Raw genomic sequence first — 15,818 nt, 5'->3', positions numbered from 1 at the left:
TTACAATTCGAGTCCCCGCTCGCGACCGTAAAATCAGGATTCAATTTGCCCCCCTCTCCATTGTGACCAAGAGAGCAAGTATAGTGTGCTTTAAAAATGAAGGCAGAATCAATGCAGTAGAAAATGTCTGCGTCGTACATCATTCTTAGTCAAGTCTCAGTGGAACAGTGACAATACATTACACATTATATATTCATCTTCCTCGAGACAGTGCCTATTAACTCCATGCCTTCTTTCTTGAGGATTTGAGTGAGGGCTTTCACTGCACCTGCATGACAAGATCTTAGCACCCTGATGTTTTTCTCTCCTGTTGCAATAGAGTATTACAACAGGGATAGCATGTAGTTATGTGTTTTAGAAGCCTCATGTGAAAACTGGAATTTAGAGCACATGTGCTTTTTGAGCAAACAAACGATTTAAATCTTTTCTTTTTTTTTTTATGATTGCATCATTAGTGCAATTACTCTCAGTCTACAAGGCTTCATTCAAGCCAACCAGTTTGTAAGCCGTACTATTGTATTCTTGAAATCTGAGTCTATTCATTTGATTCGCTCTTGGCAGCATTGTTTTCCATTCAATTGTGTATACAGCATAAAAAATAAGTAAACAAACTCTCGACTTTTTCTTGGGTTTTTGTAATGTCTTACACCGAAAACCAAATATGTGATTGTTGCTGTTACTGTCAAGGGCCAGTCGTTATTTGATTATGTGCTGTACAGAGATGAATGGAAATCAAACAAACATCCACGTTCTTTATCAATTTAGGGTTGTGGGCGGCAGGAGCCTAACCCCGCTGCCATAGGCTGATATGTGAGGTTCACCCTGGACAGGTTGCCAAGCTGTCACAGTACAAGATAATATGCAGTTAACACTGTTTTCAAAAATGTGAAATACACATGATTTGTATTTGTGGAAAACAACACACCAGTATGGACTTTTGCATTTGCACATTTGAAGCTAGTGTAAAGTCAAAGTGGAGAAAAGTTTTCAGAGGAATTTCTGCAGCCCTTTGAAAAACTAAGGAGCGTCCATGATTTGGTAGCTTGTAGAACCACATTTGACAGCAATAACTTGAACTAATCGCTGGAATATTTTGCCATGCAGAGGAGTTCATGGTTGACTCGGTGACTGGCAGGTGCCCAGGTACTATGGCTGCAAAACAAGTCGAAATCATCACGCCTCCTCCACCGTGCTTCACAGCTGGTATGAGGTGTTCGTGCTGTGCATTATGATCTTTGATCTCATCTCATCTGTCCAAAGTACATTGTTCCAGAGGTCTTGCGGTTTGTTCAGATACAACTTTTCAAACTAAGCCATGCCACAATGTTCTTTTTAGAGACAAAAGGCATAAAAAATACCAACATATCAACTTGTTTGAAAGGTTGGTAACCCTTTCAAACAAGTCATGCTTTTTCAGTCATTTTCCGACTGTACTGTCATGAACTTTAACATTTAACATGCTGAGTTGTAGCTCTTGTTTTTCTTTTTGCAGTTTCTCTGATCGCACATTCTGACCCAGAGGTGAATTTGCTGGGACATCCACTCCTGGGAAGACTGTGGCATTGTGTTAACACACTAGTCCTGCAAATTCCCAAAACTTCTGTTTTTATAGATGTGCGCACACTTACTGATGATCTGTTCATCAACTGAATTTGATTAGCACACCCTCACTTAATTCCAAGTCAAGCAGTAAGGGCAAACTTAGGACTTCATAGAGTCCTTTCTTTTTCTCATGACTGTTCTCACTGCCACAACATTAAAGCGGGGAGGAGATTCAATTAAAACCGTAATGTAATAACTCTGATCATTTCATTACAAAGCAATGTTCTGCTAGGTTCTTGCATTTATGTGCCTGTTACTTTTACGTGCACTTAACATTCATGCAGCCAGTGGCACTCCCAGTAGGCTGCAGCCTCATCTAAACTGTGATTTAGACTCGCAGGAAATCTACATCGTAACTTATGACGTAACTGGAAACCTCTTTTAACCCCTTGCCTAACCTTCCACTCCATTCAGTCGTTGTGGACTGTGTCAACCTGACGTGTCGTTACAGTTCTCTGGAGGTGCACGTCAGGTTATGTGGAAGGTTACGGCGTAGGTTTAAAAGGGGTTTCTGGTTACGTTGTAAGTTACGACGTAGATTTCCAAATCAGGCCTGAGACTAAATTGTGCCCATCCACACCATAAAAACCTGCTTAGGACCTGCTTTAAGAACATGACAAAGAGCTTTCCCCAGATCTCAACTGGATTTTGCATCTGTGAGATGCAACAGAACACACCCAATCCTTAGTGACCCCACCCTACAAACTGCAGCATGCAAGGACCCAGGTGCCCCACGCCACAGGACACCAGAGATCAATGCTCTAAAGATTATTGACGTAAGACCTCTGGTGTTTTGGCCCAGCAGAGGGCCTGCTGAGCATATGCCTAAATGCTCCATATGATACGTATTAAAGATACGCATATATTACATTTGAAGTGTGAAACTTGGGAATCCTTTGTCACATAAAACAAACTGCATGAGTTCAGAGCAGAATTTACCATGTGACATTTCGTAATGGACTCTAAATGAAATTAAATGTATTTGAATACGTCCCTGAAGATGTTATCATTAGCGGCATTACTCTGTTATCCGAGGTTTCAAATGAGCATCTTCTTTCTGTGTCGACAAGATTAAAGGGAGGAACTGTACGCTGCAGTTTCTTTCCACGAGCATATGGATGGATATTGAATGTTTGCACAACATCTGCTCTGAGGTAGTGACTGAATATCACTGTATACGCTGGTAGTTTGGGTAGTTTTTGCTGGATTTTTTTCTTCTTCCATGATGCAAACTGGTCATATTTGAGCACACTTTGCTTATTCAGTAGATGCACTCTGTCCCTGTTTAATTAGATATCATGATTAAATGAGTTAGCTCCAGGAACTGGTTTGTAGTAGTTTACTAGTCTACACTTGAGTATGATAGCTAAAAGAGGAGAGAAGAAGTACAGAAACTGATTTTTACCCTTCAACTGTGAAAGCATGAACTCGAGAACAAGGGGACATACGATTCTCAAATTGATACCACAGATGTAGCTACTAAAAATCTTGGCCAAGTTCAGATATCAGTGAACTTGAGCTGAAGGTGGACTAAGTTTTCTGAAAATCTTGGGAATGCGGTGACTTGAGAACAAGGCGACCTAGGATTTTGAAATCAATACCATAGGTGTGCCTGCTAGGAGACTGAGGGGTAACATTGGTGGTCAGTGGTCAGTATTTTTCTCTTTTTGACTGCTTCCATTTAAAGGTTTCTTATTCTGCTTTTTTTCCCAGTCTTTGGCCTGATTCAGTTAGAACAATTCTTGCTCCGGCCTCATTATCCTGTGTTGTTGTGCTGTTTTTATTAATACTAATGATCCAGGTGAAAACTACTGCCCACAATACTGAAATTCTAATAGGGTTAAAAATAGTATCGTATTTATATGCCTGGAATAAGGTGGATTTTGGTAATGAATGGTCTTGCACTTTTCTTTTGCTTTTTTGCTTCCTTTCTCCTGATTACACCGGGGAATGCTGATTAAAATATTGCGCTTCGTGGATTGTTAAAAAGTCCATCTTCACAAGCCGGAGCAAAAACAGCAGAACACGCTCGCGCTTTAACGCATGCATAAAATCTGAACACCCGGGAGATAAATGTTTAATATTAGCCTTAATGCGCGCGGTCATAATTGGCATTAGGATCCTAATCCGCGCGCTCCCTGGCGATCCGCTCCAGGTTTTGCGCGCTGTCCTCAACAGCCAGCTGCTGCAGAGCAGGGGACCGGTGAGCCGTTTCTCCTCGCCTTGTTTGCCTCCAGTCCGGCTGTAGCTCCGACTGTCTGCACGGCGTGTGGATGAGGCGCAGAGGGAACAACCGAGGGAACGCACTGAAAACCAGCCTGAAGAAGTCCTATTAGCCCCCTCCGTGCTTTATCGGCGAACCCGACCGCTGGAGACTTTAAGAAAGACTTAGCAGTGCGGGAGCAGAGCTCGGAGTTTGATTTTTTTTAAACGAGACTGGGGCGCATCTCCGTCTCCTTGAAGTGATCCCTTTTTTTATGCAGTCTATCCGTAGCGCTCCCGTCGGAAGGAGCCTGGGTGCATGCACAAGAGGAGGAGGAGGAGGCGGGGGAGTAACGATCATTACTTTTGAACAGACCCTTCGCCATGGAGCTATTCGTCCGGTCCCGGGCGCGTTGGCTGGAAGAAGAATAGATACCTGGCACGGGAAACCCCACCTTTCTCTTCCACTGTGAGGAAAGTGGAGCATGCAGCCGAACCCCAGCCGTCTTTGTGCGACCCGCTGTTTAGTTTCTGGGGGCCTCTTCTGAAAAAGAAAAGAAGGGAGAGACGGAGAAGAAGAAGAAGAAGAAGGGGGCTCCTGGTGTTGATCTGAGATTCACATTCCGCGCCGGGATCCGTATTTTGGCACGGCGTATACCCTCTGTAAGTAGCCTTTAAAAGCGGATGTTTTGAGTCTTTCAGGGGAGATGCTGGGTTATGTCTCGCTGAATCAATACCATTTATTTACACTCCCAGGATAGGATAAGGCAAATGTCAGAAAACGGGCCCACGGGCTCCTCCGGTAGTTTAAAACTGTGGTGATGGGATCAATATAAAGCCCAGAGTATAGGCGACGTTATTTTTAGGTGGCTTTCGCATCCAGACTTTAAATTAATGTGAAGTTGCTTAGTTACTGAGATGTATATATAATCCCATGTAACTTACCTTAAATGCCCACTGAGAGGTGCTTTTTAAAAAAAACGATTTTTCTATGACAGTTCTTGTGTTTTCACATTACAAATGGGATTTTCTTTTAATCAAGATTCACACATGACAAGAAAATCCCTTAGCATGAAGCTGAAGCCTGTTTTTCTTCATAAGGAAAAAACAAAGAGAAGTTGATTTATATTTATAGGATATTCAAGAGTGATATTAAAAAAAAAGAGAGAGCTCACACAAACATCTCCACCCAGTCCAGGACACCAGGAGCTAAGTAGTTGGATGTCAGTTACTGTCTCCATTTACTTCTCCATTTTGCGGCTATAAAATAAGATCATTTCACAGGGCATGTATAATTCACAGACCAGAGTCAGCCATGTGTGATGATGGGACACACTCACAAACACACTCACACTCTCTGTCTCTCATGTACACACACACACACACACACACAGTTTTTACAGGCACCATCTCCCAATCTCACGTGAAGCTTTTAGAGATAGGGAGGCACAGACTAAAGCAAGAAGCCAGAGGAGAGCATGACTGTGCTGGGCAGACGTGGGAAGGTTAAATAACGTTTGCACATAATCCATACTGTCTATACCAGATCAGGATGGTGGTGCAACATTATATAAGCTAAGTTGGGGAAACTGAGAGCTTCCCTTTCATATGCTTATATAACAGCTTCATGCAGAAAAGTATGGATGAGCTGGCCTTAAAAGAAACCTGACAAAATTCACAATTCAGTCACGAACTACAAAGGGGGAGAAAAAGCGAAAGGAAAAACTGCAGCATTATATAAGCTATATGCACAGTGTGACTAATTGTCTCGCCACCAGACAAATCCAGGCATATTTTGGGGCCGTGGCGGATAAGTTTTTTTGTGTCGTGTCGGTCAAAGACAAAAAAAAAAGTCTCCCTCGGCTGGGATGATGCTCAGAGCGTCTGGTTAATACTGACGTACCCATCAGTGATTGCTGAAGATGAAAAGGTCACTTCCTCCCCTGCCGATAGGAGGCTTTACTGTTGAATATAGATATTGCGCTTAAAAAAAAAAAGCCTCAGTTCGGGGGGTGGGGGGGTCTGTGTCTTGAAACAAGTGCTTGGACAGTGAATGGTAGGAATTCAAGGAGAAGGAGGGGAAGGGAGGAGGAGGAGGGGGACAAATGGTCTGTTGCCTCCCTCTACCCTGTCTCTACCTCCACTCCATCTCTCGCCCACCCCAGACATGCTGGTTTAGTCCATTTGTCTTGTGTTTTCTTGGGAGGAAGTGCCATCTCATCTCACATTGCGCAAATGGTTTCAGTGCATGCTAGTGTGAATTCTAGCGGGTTTTTGTAACTGCCAATTTCCATATCAAAGTGTCTGCATTTCAATAGGGAGAACTTGAGCTACCAGCCCCCTTCCTCTAAGCAGTTTTGTTCTGATAGAGAATTGCTGCTGCTGCTGTTGCTGGTGGAAGCTACTGACAGGATTGCTGGACACTGCAGTTGGTCATGGTTTATGTGTGTGTGCGAGAGGCAAGTGTTTGTCTTGGAAACAGATTTAGTGTGGATTGGGAGAACTTGCTGGCCGTAAGCTTAACACCAAAAGCCGCGTATTTAGCGGAAATTTTGGACGCCGTTCAGAGACGTGGTCATGTTAAAAAAGATTTTGCCTGTTAAAACATTTTCGCTCAGTATTTCTCGGGGTGAGCGTAGACCAGGAACAAAGATCTGTGTTTCAACCTCTTTAGGAGAATGGGACACCATCAGAGCACAATCATGGCGATTGGGGAAAAAAAAGAAAAGAACAGAAGTTGCTGAAAATATGTTTGCTTGTTTTTAACTGCCGTTTTGGTCACTGCGGCCTGCATCTAAAAAGGCTCCAAAATCAATTTGCTTTCAGTCGCTTTCTGACAAAATAAATGGTTTAATTCCAAAACCGAGCGAGCGTAGATGTAATGACACGGAGCGTTCAAGCTTTGTGTAGGACTCTCGAGAACCTAGCGGTGTTGTTTTTCTTGTCGCAGAGATAATATTTATTTCCAATTCTGTGCAGCTGTTGTTTGTCAGAGAAGGAATGCGGCAAGACGCTGTTTATTTTGATGGATTCGTCTTTTCCCCCCCCCCTTTCCCTTCTCCTCCCTTTGTGTGAGGATACGTGGCCTAATGTTCACAGCAATTTTAGGCAGGTTAAGTAGATGAAAATAAACACTCGCACGTTTGCACTGCAAAGAAGGAGAGACACGGGGAAAAAAAGCCATTTCTATGCTTTGTGCGTGCCCTTACTTTGAAAATAGGATCAGCATAGGTTAATAGTGAAAGAAAGTGCAGTGTGTGAGATGTTATTACACAGAGACAGGGAATGGAAATGCCATTGGAAGCGCGGTAGGGGTCGGTGGCCCCTTCGTGGTCATCCTGCTCCTGGGTAATAACATGAGCCAACCACTTCCCAACCTTCAAGAGGAGAGACCTCGCTGCTTCCTCTCCCTCCTATGTTTGGACAAAATATGAACACAAAACTTGTGAAAGAGGCGAGAGTAGGAGGCCACTTTTCCGTGTTGAACCAAAGAGTAGGATAGAGAAGGCTGAGGAGGTGGGGGGGCGGAGGTGGTTAAAGCAGGACTTCACCTGCCATCTTCACTCACGGCAGGCGGGTTTGACAGCTGACTTGTTCTGTTCCTCTGACTGGCTTGCTGCGAAAAAGTTGGACAAACAAATGGACAGGAAGAAGGTCTGAGAGGGGCGGCAGGTGGGATTATATTAATTTTAGTGGAGAAGCACACTTTAGATGCTTTTCTCATGAATGGTTGAATTCTCCTTCCCTGTTAGGACTGACTTACTCCTGTGTTGTCTACAATGGCTTCTGACAAAGCTCAGAGAGCAGGGCTGCCTTCATTGTGTATGTGTAGGAGGACAGGGCAGCAGCAACTGTGGTGAGTTTGGTGAGTCAGGAAAGAAACAAGAGTGGGGAAGAAACCATGCTGCGGTGTGCTGAGCCGAGCCCGGTTCTTCAAATTATTAAAAAGCTGCTGAAGAGGAGAAGTACATGCATTCTGCTCTGTTGAGGTTGCTATCAGTGGAGGGATTTGACATCAGTGCTCCTTCTAAGATGGATTTTGTCCTGGCTGAGTGTTGCTGCAAAATGGTCTCAGGTCTGGAGAGTAGTGTCTGAGTCTTAGGGGCTGACACCAAACCTGATATTTACCGGTGATGCTCACATTGAAGCGGTACTCTTGCCTGTTAGCCAGAAGGAGGGAGGAAAATGCACAACAGAGGAGTGTGGGCTTAAAAAGAAGAAAGCAAAGGGCATTTTGTTTATTTAACAAAGTGCTTCGGGGTGAGTTTCTCACTCGCTGCAGAATCCTATCATAGCCATTTTGTGGCTCGCCTCAAAAATAAAGAGACAGATGACTGGAACGAATGATTATGTGTTAGGGTAGTTAACCCGATGGATAGATATATGGTCTCGCTCCTTTTCGCTGAGATCTGAGGGAGAAAAATTCTCTCCCATACTACCACCTCCTGCGTTTAAAATGACAGTTAACTTTCCCCCACTGGTTTAAAAATGGATGTTTAATGATCAACAGAGGCTTGGCGCTTAGGTCTAGTAGTCACGCTGGCTGTAGATGCGCTCACCGCGGAGAAAGCTACCTCCTCTGTGTTGTTAGGGGACTCTGCTCAAACAGAGACCGGTTCTTGAGTGATGGATCGTCAGAGGTCTCTTTGGGGTGTGTGTTAACCCTTTGGAGTGTGCAGATCTCGCCCAGTAGGGGAGCCGTCAGCGGCATGTGATGGATGTGTCCCAGGTCTTTAAGCTCCATATATCAGAAGATTAGCACTGACCTGTGCTGTCTGGGCCGCCCTCAGAGCTTCTTCTCCAACACTGGCTGGCATTAGCATATTAGGACACTGCTCTGTCTCAGGGGGATACGAAGATAGGGTTCTTTATTTGGTTCTGCCACAGTATAGGTCACAGGAAGTGTGCAGATTAAAGGCTGAAGGCTTTGTGTTGGTATTAGGTGTATCTGACAGGTCATCTGTCTTGAGCCGAGGAAGCGCTTCTCTCTTCTTCAAATTCCTAAATAGTATCATATAATTATCCCAGAAATTGAAGCTCAGGCCATGCTTCACTGCAGAAAGATCTCCTTGTTCATCCTTCATGGTATTCATGAATCACATAAAAATGGAAATGAGTCAGCTGATGTGGGGTAACATCGTTATTCCTCAAAGAGATCGGACCAGGTATACACCCACACCCATGTTTTATTTTCCAAATGAGTAATCGTCATGGCCTCCGCGCGTGATGGACAGCACGAATTCTGCTATTAAGTGCTTTCGCACAAACATCACAGGAGCATTTGCTTCCCGAGAAGCTACTTAGTGTATTACAAAGCTAAATTGAACATAATATTGGGGTTCTTTCACTTCCTTCAATTTTGCTGCAGATTCCTTCAAATGATCATAAAAACGCTTCCACCGTTAGTGCTCCCATGCAGTGCATTTTCCGTCCAACTCTTAAATGTCACCTCCCACGGTATTGCTGGCATTTGTTCTTGTTGTGTCTTTATGTACAGAAAGAATACTTTGAATGCCAATTTTTCAAGGAGCTGTTTTGCTACATTGGGTGAAAAAAAGAAAAGAAAAATAAGAGGAGAGAGGCACGGGATCACCTGTAGTGCGCCGGCTCTTTGTCTGCCATGTCTAATGGCTATTTGATGCCTACTTGGTGTCACTCAGTGCCTTGTGATGAAGCCAATGTATTTTCAAGGTGAGGAGATATTGTCAAAGCCCTTGAACGTTCCTCGGGCTTTGATTGGCAGGCGTTGTCACAGAAGATGAGGAGTGGTGGGAGTCGCACAGCAAAGAGAATCTATTACCTAGGATTGCGAGGCGTGCTTTCACAATGTGTCAGTGCAGTCAGCCATCTTGCGCTCTCCGTGTCAGGAACAGTCCCCTCATCGGCGCAATGAGGGAGCAGCTTTCAAGTTTAATTTTACTGGTTACCATAAGTGATGTTATTGATGTTTTTCTTCTTACTCGGGTTTCGTAGCATGATGAATTAGCTTGTGAAACCAAAAACATTTAGGCGTTCATCACCGTCAGTGTGTAATCTATTTTGTGATTGCTGGCAGTCAATATTAAAAAAGAGACAGAAAGAAAGAAGGAAAAAGAAATGCAAATGGCATTCTGGCAAAAAAAGAGAGAAGAAGAGCAATATAAAACTCAAAATTCAGCTGAGCCCTTTCTTGCTGATTTCCGACATTTCAAAAGCCTCCTTAATACACACTGAGAGGGGCTGCAGGCTCTCAGGGTTGCAGTGAGAGAAGGAAGCCTGTTGTTGATCAGCCAAGCAAATCAGATCTTGATATTTGAAGAGTGGAGTTGTGATTGCTAATCACTCCACTGCTGAGTTTTAATTAGGAGACTCATAAGCATTCTGTCATTTCTCAGCAGAGCATAGTCAAGCATCAGATGTACTTAAGAGAACAAATAATTAGTTGTCTTAGTAGTTGGGGCTACCAAACAAGCACGTGCACGGGTTTTGTTTTAGCTTTTTATTTTATGGATTAATTAGTATTTTATACTATGTACTTGCAATGATTAAAAATATTACTGCTAACTGTGCTTAATGCGAGCCCGTGTGCTTTTCACATCTTAAATCATATCTTGATCTCATTAAAGGATAAACTGGGGTTGTTTTGAGCCGAGCAGCAGCCGTGCGTGGACACTTTGTGCATGTGCTTATCACCAAAGGAAGCTTTAAACTATTTTCTTGGGGTTATTGCTATAGATTGGACCGAGCTTATTTTGAATGGGTAGGTTTCTGTCCTGTGCTCCTAAGACCTTTGTTAGGACATTTTAATTACAGCAGAGCTGGATGTAATTGATCTAGGCTTAGAGGGATTTCACTGTCAATGAGAATGAGCCTGGGCGTTAATACAGCCGAGCAAACGCTTCCACCTCTGTGCCACACTAACACACTCACACACACACACACACGGTGGAGACAAGAGGAGATATGCGGTGGCTGTCCTTTATTTCAGAGGGACCTCTGTGTTTTCCGTGTAACGGTTAAATCAACCTTGCGGGACTGGCTTACATGATAGTGCAGACGAGTGTACCTCTGCCTTTAGTTGACCATATCTGTTGCCCACATTGTTGGCACCTGGAGTGCTCTTTTACGGAGCACTTTCTTCACTGGTTCCATGTTGTCACCCACAACCTTGAAATTTTTATAAGGCTGTTAGATAATGCTTCCCGATGAGGGTGAATTATTGATGGTCTTGTTCGTATGAGTGGGACAGGGCAGGCTTTTAACTCTCTGAGCTGCTGGTTCTCTTATCCGGTAACTAAGGGACACCGCACAAACACCCAGAGGAATGATGTACTGGAGGGAGGAAAAGAAAAACGGAGGCAGGGGGCTGAAAATAAAATAAAAGAAGCATGCATCCTTTACGCTACTGTTGGGCTAAGCCACAGCACAAGGGAAATTTGGCAGCAGAGAAAAGCGTTGCATCGACTGAAGCCTTTTCTTTGTTTTTTTTTGTTTTTTTGAAGCATTGAAAAGTGATGTGGTGGCCGCGTATTTTTTGTTTGCAAGGATACACACAGAAGTCTGCCTTTTGCGATTTTTTTTCCTTTTTTGCAGAAACACATGCTTCAAGTTTAGTACATGTGTCAACACAGGATGTGATGTCAGGAGAGAAAATGGACAAATAAAGTTTGTAACCCGGGTAAGGCTGCAGAAACGAGTTGATTAATTGATTAGGTGGTCAAATAAAAAGTGATAACTGATTGATTATCCCAGAGAAGTAAAAACACAAAGCATTCTTTGGTTTCTGGCTGGATGTTTTTGGCTTTTCTCTCGCTTGTAATCAGAGATAATTCGATGTGTTTTGGGCTTTGGACTTTTGATTGGACAAATCAGGCAATAAGAAGATGTCACACAGATGGATAAATGAATAACATAGACGGGATAATATACAAAACGAAGATAATGATCAGTTCTTTAACGGATGGTTTTAGCAGGCTCTTACCAAATGTGAAGTCCTTGTGTCCTCTCACAGTTTCAAATTTGATAAATGTGGCTATAAACACTCAAGGTTTTGGTACATATCTGCTCCAAGGCAGTGTAAACAGTATTTATGAATGCTCTTGGAGGCAGAAACCACACAGCCTTGAGTCTTAATTAGTTTTTTGGTGAAAGTGAGGTCTGAGCTGTTCATTTGACCCTGAATGGCAAACTGTGCAACCTGCTGCACACACAGAGCTCTTCTCTGTGTCTGTCTCTACTGAAAACGTAGCTGCATTCTAGTAAAATCAGTCCTCAGCCATTAATTGTACACCCGCACAACCTGACAGCTGTCCTGATTCTTATAGCTCGCACTTTCATCATTGTCCCAATTCATTCTCTCTCCTCTCAACTGGGCCTCGTGTTTGCATTACAATGGAGCGAGCAGGACGAACTGGTGGAAATACCGGTAAAGCGTATAATTTAGCAAGCAGAAATCTGCAGCGTTGTGCTTGAAGCTACATTTTGGATTTTATTCTAGCGTCTGCTTTTTTTCAGCCGCAAAAAAATCTTACGTTTGGCCTTAAAAAGCAGCCTGTCTTTTGTCAAATCGTCGCAGGTTTGGTGCATTTAAAGCAAGAAATCCTATTCTGAGTTTAGAGACGCATCCAGCTGTTTAGAGGCTCTGCGTTAGTCTTTTTCGATGTGTTGGAGGTCATGTTGCATTCATTCGTCAACCTGCGGTGGTCCGTCTTCACAATGAAAATTTAAAGTAGTTTACAGCTCAATCAGCGATAGTCACTCTTGAATAATAACCCCGAGACTGTCTCAGCGAAGACAGGAACAGCACAAGAAAGCAATTATGTACAAAGAAAACGAGAAAAACAAGTCCAACCAGCTTCCATTTCCCACTGGAAATGCTGTAGATTGATGCCTGTGAGTTGGTTTCCAAAGGAACAGACAGAGGGGGTGGACAAATTAATAGAAACCAATACTGAGAAAATTAAAAAAAAAAAAAGGATTTGTGAAGAAAACAAGCACAAAAACTGTCCAGGCCTCCACGTATGTGCATATTAAGTCCATGGCTCATTTCCAGCTCAATACAGCCAAGTTGTGAATGTGGGCAATATGGCTAAAAGATATTAGCTTGAGCATGGGTGAAATACTGAATCTCTGCAGAAGGATTTCTCTAATCGGTGCTTTAATTCAGAGGAATCAGTCTTCAATAAATGATGGTAGATTTGAACAGACAAAGTCGAGATTACTAGGAGTTTGAAATGATCATTATTATTATTTCTTTTAAACAACATTGATTAAAATTCAGATCTTGAGTCAGAAGAATATTCGGCTCCAAAACTGTCCCTTTGGGACATGCCGGGTGTCTGTGAACTTAATCATATTTTCTGGCTTCTCTCAAACACCGCCACAACTAACATGCCATCAATCATACCCAATTTTCTCTTTTGCTCTTTTTTCAATTAAAGTCTAACTAAATTTCAGTTGCTTCTCTGATGAATGGCGCTTAGCTGAATATACAGTAATGAGTCAGCTTCAAAAGAGACTAAGCACCACATTTGAACATGAAAGTAGCAGGTCTGAGCAGTCATTACTTGAATTAGCAGGTACTGGGCACAGAAAAGAAAATTAATGTTCAACACTGTGCCAGGTATTGTTCATAACTGTTATGGTTGTGTAGCGATAATGCATTGTTTTCAAGGTCTGTCCTGATTTTTGAAAAAAGACAACTAAAAACTATTAAAAGAAATAAGAAGCCAAACTGTGGTGAAGTAATTTAAACGCAAGAAACATGGGTCAAAACAATCCAATAATCAAAAATTTCATATCACAGCAGCTCAAACGACTGCATGAAAAACAAAAGTGGGCTCTTGTGCTCAGAAATCCCTTCAATTTGCTGAGCGTTGAGCATCTTTTAGATTATAGTGTTGGTTTCACAGCCTGCAACTTCACTGTTTTGGTCCACTCTCCGTGCTCTCATAGTGTCATTTACTGCAGCAGCAGACAGTTGTTTTTCACCAAAGAGGAAAAAAAAACAAACCCTACGCACACTACCTGCCCATCAACAAACCACAGACAGACAAATTTAGCAACTAGCCAATAATGGAGCATTTAGCAGCTTAAGAGCCAGATATTTCCCTCGGGAGTTTTGGAGACCACGGCAGAGCTAAAAGAGAGGGGTGTATTGGCCAGAAATGCGACTCCAAATGAATGATAATGCCGGGCTCTAACTGCTGGATGTGTAATTAGGCAGTTGTTTGCTAACAGATTGAATAAAAACACTTGGTCATCATATGTCAGTGTTTTGTTTACAGCTCCATCTGCGGGCCCTAATCCTCAAGTCGGACTAAAAAAAAGAGATAGCAAACTTTTAATAAAAAGTGCCGTGGACGGAAAAAAAAAATATGTGGTAGTGAGGTTAAACAGGCTCCTATCAGATGTGAACAAAAGCACAAAAACTGAGATATTTACTAGTAAACAGCTTAAAAGTCTAAACCGTAAGTTCGCATGTCGCACACCATGATTCGAACAGGCAAACATCCACAAATTGCTTTCATCCAGTGCTCAGCCATAAACTTGCACTTAGCTACCTGGCATCGAAACGCAGACAAAATAAAACGGTGCTAAATGTTTTTCTCGAAATCTAATGAGTTTACCTGCAGAGAAAACCCGTATGTGTCTGCTGTCGACTGTTAAACATGGCGGTGGGTCCGTAATAGCATTGGCAGCCGTCTCGTGGGACTCATTAGGTCTGACGATTACTCCGCACAGTGGTGTAATGGCCAAGGTGTATGAGGCAATTTTACAGGACTACTGTTGCTGCTCCCCGTGTTGCGGCGGTTTTATGAATTAAATCAAATTCCTGGTATGGTTTCCCCTGTCACCGGATATAAACTTCCTTTAACATCGTGGAAAACCCTGTAGAGAAGAGTGTGGAGTCAGTTTCCACCTCCCTCCATTCTCACCCAGTCAGAGGCTTTAGTCCTATAATTATACACGTTCACGCTATAGTCTTAATATTTTCTCATATCAGCACATTTTTTATGTCTCCAGTCACTGAGCTTCAGTTATATAAGAGGAGTCCTTAAGGGTTATTTAATATTCCATGTGGTGCTTGATTTGCATTATGTGAGTGCGCACTGGAAAGTAGGTCAGTATATCAGTAAAGACAGTTTTGGCTTGTTCGCATTCATTATTACAAGCTGTTTTTCTTTTTTTTAATCAATCAGATTATTTTAGGGTTAAATTAGTACATTAGTGCTGCGCCTAACAATTATTCTCAGCATCCTTTAATTTAATATAATTTTCTTACTACATTATTGTTTCTTTAAATGTTTCAGGTGTGTTGTTTTGCTGAATCTCGGGTGTAAAAAAGCACAATTAAGTGATTATAAAACACCTGCTGTTAATGCTCTGCCAGGTGACTCATTGCTTTAGATTATTATTATTTTTTATTTATTTCTTGTCATATTGTGATTTACACCGAGTTGCCATTTTTTGTATTTTTACCTAAAACGGATGTAGCACGTTTCTGTTATAACCCCCCTCCACTCACTTCATAAAGGCTGTAATGCAGAAAAGGGGTTTAGTGAGTGTGTAATAGTATCAGAAAAAATATATATGTACGTTTATTGGACTTTGTTTCCAGAAATTTCAGAAAACAGCAATTGTGTAGGTGTTTGTTGGAATAGGAGTAGGAAGGCTTCACAATATCTGCAAATGAAATGGCAATTTTATTCACACAGTACACTTCAATATGTTACGCTTAACATAAAAGATAAGAAAATAAAAACCTGAATGGCTCTACTGTGCCTTAAGGTAATAAAAAACAGCAAAAAAGACTTTATAAAGAAATAAAGAATAAATAAAGAAATACAAGTTACCATACATACCACACACACACACACACACACACACACACACACACAATAGTTATTAAGTGCAAGCCTTTGAGAATAAAAAAGGTTTTGAGTGAGTTTTTAATGTAGACACAGTTGAGTTCAAAGGTCACTTTTAAAACTGTAAACAGTAACCGAAAGGAGCAAAAATACTTCTTGTTTAAC

The 15,818-nt window shown here is 42.2% G+C and overlaps 1 protein-coding gene across 8 annotated transcripts in view; it reads left to right on the top strand.

Moving 5' to 3' along the window:
- Positions 1-3,793: 3,793 nt before the first annotated feature.
- The window catches only part of adgrl2b.1 (adhesion G protein-coupled receptor L2b, tandem duplicate 1), an 88,942-nt gene continuing 76,917 nt past the window's right edge, over positions 3,794-15,818 (top strand). For all 8 annotated transcript variants that reach the window (XM_005721430.1, XM_005721428.1, XM_005721429.1 and 5 more), the window contains exon 1: positions 3,794-4,467. The gene's annotated coding sequence lies outside the window, so the exon portion shown is untranslated. The remainder of the gene's footprint in view (positions 4,468-15,818) is intronic.

Source organism: Pundamilia nyererei, unplaced genomic scaffold (assembly GCF_000239375.1).
Source record: "Pundamilia nyererei isolate P.nyererei 1_Seehausen unplaced genomic scaffold, PunNye1.0 scaffold00004, whole genome shotgun sequence".
Lineage (NCBI taxonomy): Eukaryota > Metazoa > Chordata > Actinopteri > Cichliformes > Cichlidae > Pundamilia > Pundamilia nyererei.
Note: the sequence above shows the minus strand (reverse complement) of the source record. Positions and strands in the feature narration are given on the sequence as shown.